The sequence below is a fragment of the Anguilla rostrata genome, chromosome 15 (assembly GCF_018555375.3).
Source record: "Anguilla rostrata isolate EN2019 chromosome 15, ASM1855537v3, whole genome shotgun sequence".
Classification (NCBI taxonomy): domain Eukaryota; kingdom Metazoa; phylum Chordata; class Actinopteri; order Anguilliformes; family Anguillidae; genus Anguilla; species Anguilla rostrata.
In genome coordinates this window covers 20,062,878-20,075,683 of record NC_057947.1, presented here as the reverse complement: position 1 = coordinate 20,075,683, position 12,806 = coordinate 20,062,878, and the positions used below count along the sequence as shown (strand labels likewise).

The window sequence follows — 12,806 nt, the reverse complement described above, 5'->3', positions numbered from 1 at the left end:
TCATTCCGATTGAAGATTTCGGGTCAACTGTTTACATGGGATGTGATCTAATACGGTCTGGTGTTCACATGCGCCGATGCATTTAATCGTAAAAGCTGTGTGACATGCGCAAAAGTGATGAATACATCACGTTAGAGGTGGGCGGTATGGCAAAAAATATCATATCACGATTTTCCCAGGCATAGGCATGATCCACGATATGATCACGATTATTTTTCATGTTGGTATTTAAGACTATTTTGCAAGTGAATGAACAGTGCAATCAAGCTAATATCCCTATTTAAGAAAATATTGCCTTTCAAGGGAACAAAACCTAAAAGAAAAATAATAACAGAGACCATTTGGGCCAAAGTACCAGATTTTAATCAAGTGCACTTCTGCAAAGTAGCTTATTAACATTCAACAATGCTTTCTCTTGAGGTGATTAAAAACGTTTGTCGTGTTGCCATCCGATGTGCGAACATTTTCTTTGCAAACTTTGCAAATTGTTTTGCGTTGTGTTGGTTTTGTAAAACCCAAACCAGTTCCATATCACAGACGTCAATTTTTTTTAGGGACCAACTCCTCCGTAGTGTCAGCCATCCAGACCCATGGCGCACCTGTACTAACTATATAGCTAGCTAGAGTGAGAGCACCTATTATCGACCACCCGAGGAGGGGGGGGGGGGGGGGGGGGTAGCGTATTTACTTCATATTTATGAGAGATAACTGGACATCGTTACCTATTAAAATGTAAGTCCTGTAAAAAAAATAAAAAAAAATACACATAATACACTTTCTAAATGTAAAAAAAACAACTATTCTGATTATTCTGATTGAGGTGTTTATATGGAGCATTTTCATTCTGCTTGGGCTTTAAACTGATTTTAATCGGAATGTTAGGCTCCATGTAAACCCAGCCAATGTGGTTGTTTCTCAGATTTCCACTGCCAGATCAGGAGCAAATTCAGGTGACGAGTTGAAAATTTTCATTGGTTCGTGGATTTCAGACAGTAAACCAGGCTTGATGTTTTGAAGGAGCTACCCTAGTTAGCACGTTAACCCGTTAGCTCATACTTCGTGGAGACAGGCATTTTAGCCAAATCTAATAGGGACCACACTGTTCACACAGGTTGCCTCCTGAAGTTTCCTTCTGCAAAGCATAACATTAAATGTTCAAGAGCCCCAATGGTCAGTGTGGACAAGAATTATTACCCAGTAAGACATGCATGCAACCAAATAGCTAATATCACCAAGGGAAGACACTTTTTTTTCTTGTGATAGAAATTAATTAAGCGTACTCAGCCATAATTAATACTGCTATTCTGTGGAAAATCCTAATCCCTGTAATATGATGGGGTAACATCCCAATGTAAATGTATGTAAGATCACATCTGTACAAAATTTTGGTTATTGTCTATCTTATAAATTATATAAATTATTTTTTACTTACTGTATAAAACAATAATTGGTCAACCTACCTCACAACTGTCTGCTAAACAGAAATTCACATAATTATCACCTCTGCCGTAGGGATGTGATCCTTTATAAAGTCCCTCATCCCTCTAATGGATTTGGAAAGCTGTAATTCAGTTATTCCACACATTGTAGTTAAAACAAACTGAAAAAAAAACTCTTAAACGGAAACATTTATTTCAGTTTTTGATTTTAATTCATAACACAGTTATTTAAGTATGCTTCTGGTTTGGTCCTGTTTTGCTCCTTAATTTGTGTTATACTACTGCCTCATCCACCATTTGTTGTTTGTAACTTGACTGTCAACTGTCGTGTTGGGACACTTTGTGCTTTATGTCAGGTCCCCCTTGTAGAAGAGATTTCAATCTCAATGGGATATACTTGGTTAAATAAAGGTTATATAAACAATAAATAAAATAAAAGTGTCGCAAATTTTTACTTTAAAATATTGTATCAGCTTAAATAGTAGGGCATAACAACTCATGTGAGTATATTTTCTTTCATTTCACGATGGCACAATTTATTATTTTTATTTTACCTCATCTATATATCACAAGGGATGGTAGTTACAGCACTGTGTTTGTTTTTCTCACCGTTATGAAAAGGTTAGTGAAATCCATGAGGAAATCCATGAGGGTCCCTGAGCCGCAATCAACGCAATGGATCTGAATTTGTAACCCATCAAATAGCAGGGCTGCCGCATGGGAATGGCGGTGTTGTGGTTTTGTCTAATGCTCAAAGAGGGGACAGAAGAGCCTTTAAAGGTTGGGGGAGGCTTCTGAGATGAGCATTGACCTTTAAGAGAGACACTGTGCGGGAATTGTGTCATTAAAAACACAGAGATCTGATTGGTTGAGAACTTGGAGCGCTGGCCTATTGGAGGTCACAGATACAGCTCAGAAGAATTTGGAAGCTTTGTGTCCCTGTTACAAATTTAACCTCTGTGCATTTTTTTATTCATTGCTAAATGTCAACCAGAGAGGCCATTTGTCAAGGTGTGCAAAACTGAATTAATTCACTATGATTGATTCTTTAATGATGAGTTGGCTGTTTCAGTTTAATGCCATGTGTGATGCATCCTTTCTTGGGCTACATTCTGACTACAGTTAAAATTAGGCCAGTTTTTTCCTCATATGTGACACTGTTTGTGTCATGGTTTTGGCTGATGCCACCATTTCTTTTCCTTCCTGCGCCTTTTCTTCAGTTATTACGGCCATTGGTTTTTTCATGCACCTTTTCTTCAGTTATTACGGCCATTGAGTTGATTGAATTATACACGTGCAAATTTCCTTTTACTATTTGCACCTGTTGGTGTTCTATTTAAACCCTGAGCAAGCCGATAAGCTTTGCTTCAGTGTCACTTATGTTGCACGAGAGCCGGTATTCTGTCAAGCGAGGTAAAGGTAAAGGTAAAGGTAAAGGTAAAGGTAAAGGTAAAGGTAAAGGTAAAGGTAAAGGTAAAGGTAAAGGTAAAGGTAAAGGTAAAGGTAAAGGTAAAGGTAAAGGTAAAGGTAAAGGTAAAGGTAAAGGATTGAGCTGCGATAGTGGATTGTTGTGGCTATAAAATTAGCACAACAGTCTTTAGCTTTTTAGATTGTTGGCAACAAGTTAGTGCCACAATCTAAGCTCAGTATTCTTTCTTTAGGGTTTTACTTTTTCAGCCTCGGTTCGAGGTCTGTTTTCTTTGAGTTGCCCCGTTTTCTGCTCCGGCAGTTTTGTTTTATTTTCATACTCCTTAAGCCTTAGTTCTTTTTTACCCAGTACGTGGGTTGTGTAGAGCTTTTCTTTGGGATACTCTCCCTAAGGAGTATTGTTTTCCTTTCCCTTGTCTCTTGAGACTTTGTGGCTATTTTACCTCTGGTTAATAGCTTAAAGAACCCCCTGTTCAGTCGCGGTTGGTCTCCCAAAACTCCAACTCCCTCACAGTTTGAATGTTTTTAGGGAACACACATGTAGCTGGAAAGCCTACAGTTTTGATTTGTGCCATGTCTGTAAATTGATGATACCCTAATTTGGGACATCATTCTGGTGCATTTGGCGTATTTGGTGCATCATGCGTGCACCTCATGTCTGGTCCCTGAAATTGGATTTTTTCAGTCCCTGCAAGCAAATAGTGCAGTGCATTGGGCCAGGGAAGTCCTCAGTCAAAGACAGGCTTGGTACAGAAGGGCATTCCCTGCCCAACCGGAGGTACACAAGTGATTTTTAGGTCACTCTCCATGTGACTGGTTAAGGTTGTAATAATTGGCAGTGCTAGCACTTCAGGGTCTTTTTCAAGGCTGTAGGAAGCCGGAGGGGACAACAGTTAAACGTCAAAAATCGGAATTGAGCATTAAAGGGAAATTGCACTTTATAACACTTCTGCTTTTCATGCATGACTGAAAACTGTCCTAATGAATGTGTCGCCCTTCACCTTTCGATTAGTTATTTCATTATGTTAATATTTTACACTGTTTTGTTGTTTTCCTTTACAAATGCAGGAAGTAGACCCAGGCAGTTTAGTGTCGAACTCGAGGATGCATATCATTGCGCGACTTCTGATGTGGGCGTACCTGCAGACAATAACATTAGGTTGGTCGTATTTTGTTTTTGATCATGGGATTGTTGTGCCCTATCACTTCGAGCCGGAATACACAGAAGAAGAGCTGGCTAATTTGCAGGCTGATCGTGCGAGAGCGAGTCAGGAGCGTGCCGAGATTGAGGAACCACAATTACTAGGACAAACGGCAACTGGTGGTAGACATCCTATGTATCACAGACAGACACAATAGCGTTAGCCAGCCCGCATAGTACCTTCCTCGAGCGGTTCGACTAATGATGGGAAAACGTTGGGTACAGCTCTAGGCTTCAGACGGTCGCCTTGGTAGTCAGTGCCTTCAGAGTGGTCGCTGCATACCCTTAGTCCTCGTTTGCGAACTTCTTTGGCTGCTATGTTGGGGTGTCTGATTACATCCAGCCATGTCTGGCACGAGGTTGCATCACGTGGAAAACTATGAAAATGTGCTTTCAAGTCAAGTTCAACGGGAGCATTATAACAACCGGGTACAATGCACCTCATTATTACATCGATATTGCATCAAACAGAAACTAGCAGAAGCTAGTCGATTTCAACGCTATTGTTTTATTTAGCTTCGCTTCTTCACGATTTTGCCATGAAACAAAATCGAAGAAGAAGAAAAAAATGGAAACCGTACTACTATGTGGACTTGCGCTAATAAAAAAATAAAAAAGATCTTTGGTTCTAACGTTAGACATTTAAAAGGAAATAATTGAAAAATGAAGGGTGACACATTCATCAGATGGACAATATCAGCAATGAGAAGCAGAAGTGTTATAAAGTGCAATTCCTCTTAAAGGTCTGTAGTCTGAACAACTGAGAGTACAGAACCAGAAGCTCGGCGGCTGTTGCTTGTCAGTCACTAGAGGCTGGTGTGCAACACTAAATTAAAGCATAATCCAGGTTGATTTTACAGAACAAATTGGAGTTCTGCTTTCCAAATACCATCATAGCTGGCAGGAGTTGTTTCAGGATGAACTAATGATGCACATTTTTTGCTTGCAGGTGGTATCCACATTCTCCCTCTTACATTTGAAAGCTAGGCTAACAGCACCTTTTTGGAATTTGACATTTATTTTTCAAGCAGACAGAAAAGGACCATTGGGTATTGGTCCTTTTTTTTGAGAGCTAGCTCTTTGGGGGTTAGCCGCATAATTAAATTGTAGGACCAAGCCTGCTTATTGTTAGGCACTCAGACAACAGTGATGAAGGAAAAGATTTGTTCCCGGAAAATCGCCATGAAACAACAACAAAAATGGTTCTTTGTTTCCTGTGAGAAATGATTCTTTCTACTCAATTTACACAGCTGAAACCATGACTCGTCACCAAAATTTGTACAGTATGTGATTAATTTTCACTGAGTATGTACAAAAGTGAAATGATAAAGCCTGCTAGCCACAGGCCAGTGCTTTTCTGATGGATAAGTGCACTTTTCAGTATAATTGTTCAGTGTATGAGCAGTTCCTATGGTCATTCTGTGCTTTAAACCAGTAGATGCTTACTAAGTCTGTGAGGTTATATTTAGTTTCCATTGCATGTATAAATTAATTAAGGTTCAGTTGTATCTATATTATTTTGTTCTAGCTCTACTGACTTACCATTTCTTTTTTTATTTTAACATAAAGGTCCTATTCATTCGGGAACATCATAATTAAAGCGATTGGCATTGACGTCTTGCCACTCTTAATGAGGGCACAGCAATTAATACATTGATTTACATTTAAATAGATAGCAAAAGGTCACGGCATGCCAAGTGTCATTTGCATGTCGTTACTGTGCAAATAACTGTCATACATAGAGATACTTGAGAGGTTTGCATATAATTAAAGGCAAAATGATAGCTGTGCATATATTTGAAGCAAAAGAAAAGATGTTAATCACAGTGTCATACATTAAACATGGTTTCGATTACATCATTTGATTGCCTTTTTTCTGATGCAGTGCATGGATGTTTGAATTCAAAGCAAATGGCTCTCATTGCTTAGCGACCTATCGTTCCATCTGCTTCTTGTTTCCTTTGTCGGTTGATATATTTAACATATTAGTAACATTACAAATCACTTGGTGAGTGTTAGTGACCCTTGGTGATGAAAGTATTGGACACAGCTATTGTCTGTCCTTTAGATCTCAGCCATTTATTTTCCTTCCCCTTGTTTCTTTTAAGTTTGAGCGGGAGCGTTTGAGAACAGATAATCCTATTTCATTATAATGGAGAAATGCAAATCGGATGTAAAACACTCGAAAGATCGATGGTAATTATCAAAAACCCGGTTTACTCAGTAACAGAAAATTGCCTCCAGGTGTAAGAGAGAATGGCCATCCTTTCTTAGTCATTTTAATTGAGGTAATTATGACCACTGCTGTGGAAGAATGTATTTAGTATTAATCAGTACCCTGCAATGTCCAGAATTATCCCCTGGTGAAAAAATAAGAAGAAAGCACGCATCCCAAGGTAACATTTTTACTGCATGAGATATGTGGAAATACAAAAGTGCAGCAAAATTAACTCTTCAGTCCCCATGGCATATAAATTTACATTCAACATGAACCTTTCTGTATGGTAGGGGGGCCTCTTCTCAAATCTCTTTGGGACTACTGGCATGATTTCAAAATAAGTATTTTGTGAAGGGCTGAAGCCAGAATGAAAGATCCCCCCCCACCCCCAACCCCCAATATCCATTGTTCCCAAATCCGGGGAACAGCGCGAGTTGTGGAAGCCAGCCGGCCTCCATTTCTGGAAGGCGGGGGCCCAGGGCCTGTCACCCTGAGGAATGGGGCCCCTGTGCACTCTGACACACTTTGGTGTTTTTCCTCCGGTGACAGTTTTCACAGCCCCAGGGGCCGGCCGGGCCCCTCGATCGTCCAGGCCGCACAACAGCAGCGGGCCCCATCGGGGTGCAGAGGGGGTGTGTGAATGTGCATGCGTGTGGGGTGGGGGGGTCTCTTAGAGCGAAACACCATGTGTGCGCCCAGTAGGGGGACATTCCTCCAGCCTTGCGATTTCCTCGCCGCATTCATCCTCTGGAACAGACCATGGCAATCACATTGTCTCCCTCCGCCTCTCCCTAGGAAACCAGCATCACCAGAACATCATTCTGTTGAGCTGGGCCAGTTTGGGGAAGAGAGCTTTTGTTTTTCCCCATGTCCAAAAACCAGTGTGCGGATGAATGTGGTCCTGGGTCTGTATGTCCTCGCATTGGTGTTCAAAGGAGTGTGACCCTGGTGAATATACAGTATAGTGTGCTGTGTGGCACTGATGAACAGCGTGGCTTGGGTCAGCAGTTAGATTCAGTTCTGTGAAGTATGGGGCAAAGATTGAGCAAAAGGATGTTCAGTTGTGCTTTAATATCCTTAATCTGAGATATGTTATTGCTGTTTGCCAGCCACAGGCTACAGTCTTATTTTACTGGGCTGTTAACTGACTACTCTGCTGTGGTTTTTTCATCATTTGGCTGGTATGTGGATCTCCTTGTGAGAGACATGGGTTGCATTCAAAGTGTGTTTTTGTAAGATGCAGTAACTCCTAGGGCCTAGAACACTCAAGATTCAATTGAGACAGCTGACCTGATATTTATAAGAAATATTTTGAATCGACATTACCTTATATTTCTGTTTTCACCACCATGTTTCTGAAAACACATTTCTTTCACATGACTGTCAGGTGTCAAACTCAGATCAGCACTGAGTCAACAGCTCCAAGCTGATTCATTAGACTCAGCAGACTGTGTCCTCAGGCTATGAAACACCGTGCCATTAAATGTGTTTTGAGATCGTTCTGGAAATTCTCAGCACAATTTCAATACATTCATATTTTCATAGTTTTTTAAATCGTCTCTGAATCATTCCCACTCCAAGTCTCTCCTGTTTCAAGCCCACAGCATGATGTAACCCGGAGGCCTAGATATATCACCTCAGTCTTTTCTACTGAATATTAATATTCTCTTCTTTGCTTGGACTGTCTATTTCCTATTTCCTGTTTTTATGTAAAGTATCTTTGTGACATTGTCTCTGTAGAAAAAAGTGTGCAGCAAATAAAATTGAATTGAACCTAATTGAATTTTTTGCAGCAATGCAAATCCTTGAAGTTAAGAATTCATATTAAATTGAAATTACCCTTTGTCCAAAGGGGAGAAAGAGGTTGTTGGTTAGACTTACATTGTATAAACTAGTGCACCGCCTGGTCCAACTGTGTAGCTTCTTGTCACGGTTTCTGTGCAGGTAGATCATTTTTCTGTGCCTGCACCGGCTCAGTGGTTAGCATTCCGATTAGCCACTCGGCTAATCGTTATTTTGGGGTGTGGGGACGATTAGTTCGAGCTTGCAGATTAGCCACTCGGCTAATCGTTATTTTTGGTTCCTGTGGGAGGATTGTTCCTGCTTGAACATTCCATGCATTCCTGCAGGGTTACCTCTGATCGGTTTCACCTGTGGGTTGCTCACATCTTCCGCTGATTACCAGCCACACCTGTGGCTGGGTATTTAAAGCGTCAGTAGGCAGTGGAACGGTGCTTGAGTGTAACGTGTTTTGCTCTAGCCAGTTCCCTGTCGTATTTCTGAGCAAGGTGTAAGGAATTTAAGAACAAAGAAATTTAAAAAGAATTCTGACTTCAGTTTGTTTGTTTTTTCTTTTGAGAAAAAGGTATTAGGACGGTATATGTCCAGATTCTGAGGCTGGCGGTTTTAAGGGGTTATTGTGTCACCGTTGGGGCACAAACCTTTCTGCCCCTTACTAACTAGTTTCCCCCCTGGTTTTAGTTGGCCTCAGAACGTCTTTTGTTTGTTTTTTGAAAAGACATTTTCTTTTTCTCTGCTTCGGGTCGAAGTCGTTTTTCTTCTTTTCTTTTCCCTGTTCCTTTATTTTCTTTATATACTCCTTCTTCCTCAGTTACCCGTTTGGGGGTTTATTCATTTTTTGGGATACGTCCCTTAGGAGTATAGCACCCCCTTCTCATTTAGTCTCTCACGAGACTCAGTGGTTACTGGAGTGCCCCTTTGGTAACTTATAGATCCCCTGTTTGGTCGCGTCTGGTCTTCACACTTCCCCTCCCTCACACTTCTACCCAAGGCATCAAACAGCGCAAAAGTTTTGCACTCAAAACAGTTTATATAACTGGATTTTCACTAGAGCTATGAGGTCGTCTTGCTCATGAGCACAGCTGTAGCATGTCGTGCTGTAGAAAGTTGGATATGCTTAGCTAACCTTTCGGTCCAAATTCCAATTCACTCGCACCGGGTGTTTGTATTTTTTATTTTTTTTTAATTGACTGCATTCATTGAAGTAGACCTTTGTGCGGACAGAAATTGAAGCAAATGCAGACAGGAATTCATTTAATACTGTTAATGGTTTCAGATTCTGATTCATTTTGACATCATTGTGGAGGTGTCATGGCCCCCGGTTACTGATCTGGATTGAGTTTCTCAAAGCAGAACGGCAGCTTCCACAGTCACATTGATGGTCTTTGTCATGCATTTCAAATAAGTCATGTTAAGCGATATGTTAAGGCACAACACCGCAGTGTCCATGAGCCTGAAAGAGTTAGATGTGGAGAATTTTGGTTTGTGGTCAAGTTCTGTCTTGAATGAGCTGACATTTTCTCAAGACAAAAGAAATTTGTCAGGAGAGGACAGCACTCATATAAGGCACCACTAAATTAGTATGATTACACTTATAATAATGACAATGCTGCAGGCTTGTCCTGAAACTTATCAATTTTTTTAAATCAAACTTATCAAATTGAAACTTAAGTGCATTTAACAAATCTTTTCTTTTTTTTTTTTTTTTAGAGATCATCGTAAACATGATTGATTATTTAGCGAAGCACAGTATGGAGTTATGAACTGTTTAGCCCTGTGCTGGAGTCACATGGGGGCTCTGTAGACGGCTCATTTTGAACACTGTCTTCCTCCTGCTCCTAGTAACCCTGCTCAACAAACAGCAAGGAGACTGAGAAAGGGCAGCATCATGGGCCTGATTGATGGCTTTCTCCCACTACTTGCTGTTGGTTCTGTTTAAGCACAAACAACACCAGCTTTAATGGTGGTGCTGAACAGCAGTAGGGAAACACTTGGAACGCTGCGTCCTGTGTAAATCGCGTGCTTTTGTCAAGCTGGAGAGAGAGAGAGACGAGGGATGTCTGTTTGTGTGTGTGTGTGATTAATGAGACAGTGTGAACTGCTACATAAATTAAACAATATATCACTCCCTGGTGAATGGCGCCGTACTTTCAAAGGGGTTTGAGGAACACACACTTTACAAAGATTAAGCGACTGAGTATATCATGATTCACAGTTCGTTTCCAGTAAAAAAGGAATACAGTTTATTTAATCTGACTTGTTGTCCTATGATGTACGTGGTTGTTTGTATGCTTGTGTGTGTGTGTGTGTTTGAGAGAGGGAAAGAGAGACTATGTGTTAGAAGTGTGGGGCTGCTGGGTGGCTCATCCTCTTAAAGCGCTGTTGTATTGCATGGCTTGGCCCCATGCTGTGGTATCAAATCTGGACTGTGCCAGTGCCGCCTGTTGCAGGGCCCATAATTGGCTCTAGTATCACCCAGGAATGGGAGGGTTTCAGGCAGTATGGATGGCAGCTTCTCATCATGCAGCAGCGCCCCCCGCTGGTCGCTCTGCATGTTAAGCAGCTCATGAAGTGTTTTCCTCTGACTCACATTTATGTTAGCCTGACTTGTGAACTGTTGTGATAAGAAGCGGCAGCTGACATCACGTGTTTCAGAGGAGAGCAAATGCTTGTCTCCTGAATCAGCAGCAAGTTTGAGGCAGTGAGCACTGATGGACTGTTGAATACAATTGGGTATTCAAAATTGTGGAGAAGAACAGGAAATAAGGTTTGTTACGTATGAGTGTGTGTGCATTTCTGTGTGCACATGTGTGGCACAGCTCATTTATGTGTGCAATGTGAGTGTGTGTGGGTGCGTGCATTTAAACAATCTGAGTCTCCTAGCATGTGTTTGTCAAGCTGTGTAACACTTGACAGCCATTTCCAAAGCATCCACTGATCAGCGGGACACACACATGCACACACACACTTTCCAGTCTAAGCAGCAGGGCAGAAGACAGTGTGTCTGTGTCTCAGTGACAGAGAGGCTCGGGGAGCTCTATAGATCGATGGGGGGGAGGGAGGGGCTGTCTGCTTGTCTCCTGTCTGTTGAGCAGTGCCGGCCAATCAAAGCGCCCCGGCTGTGACAAGCCACGTTTCGGGGTGCATCGATCACAGCCCGGGAGCGTGGCCTGCCGGGGGGATTGTTTTTCACAGTCAAGTGTGCTCTAATCTGCTCTCAGATGTATTAAGAGATCTATCAATATAACTAATAGACAGAGCTCACAGAGACCCAGGGTTATACTGCTGTACTACCACTTAAAATCACATTCGCAAATTACATCAGTGTACTGGGCTTTCTTACTCCCGACTTTCCACTGAGAAAGTCCTTTATTGTGCTGATCCTCTCCTCCCGCAGAGGAGGAGCGGAGTGGTTAAGGCGGCTCATTGATTGACGCGGCGTTGGGGGCGGAGCTGGCCCTTGTGTGCGGGCCGGACCTAAAAGCCGCTCTCGCGGCGATGAGGCATCAAACCCAGCTCCCGACTTTCAGTGATTCTGTCAGGCAATGCAGTGTGCAAGGTGAGCATTAATGAGTGTATTCCGCTCTCCGAGTCTGTTTGCACAGAAACCCAGGCTTGCAGAAAGAGAGAGAGAAAGATGTAACACCAGCAAGCATAATGACTAAAATTAAAAGTAGGTCATTTTTCCTTCGCCAAACTGAAAGTTCTGCTACCGTTCGCAGACTCACACAATTATTTGGCTTTTTACATGAGAGTGGAAGTTGAAACAGGATCTACAGTATAACAGCATACACTTTTACTATGCTGTACGATAATTTAGTAGAGCTATAGGGTGAACTGTATGTGTTGTGCTGATTTCAGACAGATTTAGGTTCGGTGGTGCCAGTGGTGCAGTTGGACCATTCCCTTCCTGAAACGTGGTGTTATGGGTGACCTGTGGGCCGATGGGGTTTGGGTACCGAGCTCTGTCAGCGTTTGGGAACATTTGACACATTGGGACGGTGAAGCGGTGCGTGTCGCTGGGATGAGGGGAGAGGAGACGGGGTGGAGGATCGATCCCGGAGTGTGGCTCAGTGGAGTGGAACTCCCGCTCTGACCTTAAGACGAGTGATTGTTCCACTGACTGCCTGTAACCGCTGTGGTAATTGTGCCAAGGCTCGTCGGTGGAGGGGGTTAGTGGGTTTTGTGTAAATGTCAGGGCTTAAACCCTCTCCTCGTGTTCAGTCCCTGCTCCAAGGATCACTGGATTGAGGGAGAGAGAAAGTCTTTCCTCTTCAGAATCCCGAGATTCCTAAAAACCGCCAGTAATAACATCAGTGAAACGGGTTTTCATTCCTTTTAGAGTAGGATGTGATACACGATACGTTCTGCTGGAAATTCACAGCAAATTTGTTCATAGAATCGTGTGTGTGTGTGTGTTCGTATAAATGTGTGTGAATATGTGTATGTACATGTGGTTGCGTGTGTTTGTGTGAGAAAGTGTGTGTGTGTGAGATTATTTGTATATGTAAGTCTGTGTGTGTGTGGTAGATGGCTGGAGCAGCTGTCAGTATTAGGGTATAACGGAGCTTCTGTAAGGAGAGACTCTTGATGCTCGGTGTCTGGGTCTCACCTGCGGCAGTGTGTCTCTCAGCCCTGACAGCCCCGCCCCCACGGCTCTGCGCAGAGGTTCTCTGATTTATCACCATGTGGGTCCCGTGTACCAGCTCACCCCGCGGGC

At 42.4% G+C, this 12,806-nt stretch overlaps 2 protein-coding genes across 3 annotated transcripts in view; one reads left to right on the top strand and one right to left on the bottom strand.

The window, feature by feature from the left end:
* LOC135240620 (myosin light chain 1, skeletal muscle isoform-like) overlaps positions 1–4,779 on the bottom strand; it is a 465,194-nt gene extending 460,415 nt beyond the window's left edge. Inside the window, exon 1 of the mRNA XM_064310342.1 lies at positions 4,773–4,779. The gene's annotated coding sequence lies outside the window, so the exon portion shown is untranslated. The remainder of the gene's footprint in view (positions 1–4,772) is intronic.
* epha3 (eph receptor A3) overlaps positions 1–12,806 on the top strand; it is a 107,367-nt gene that overhangs the window by 37,726 nt on the left and 56,835 nt on the right. The window lies entirely within an intron of this gene.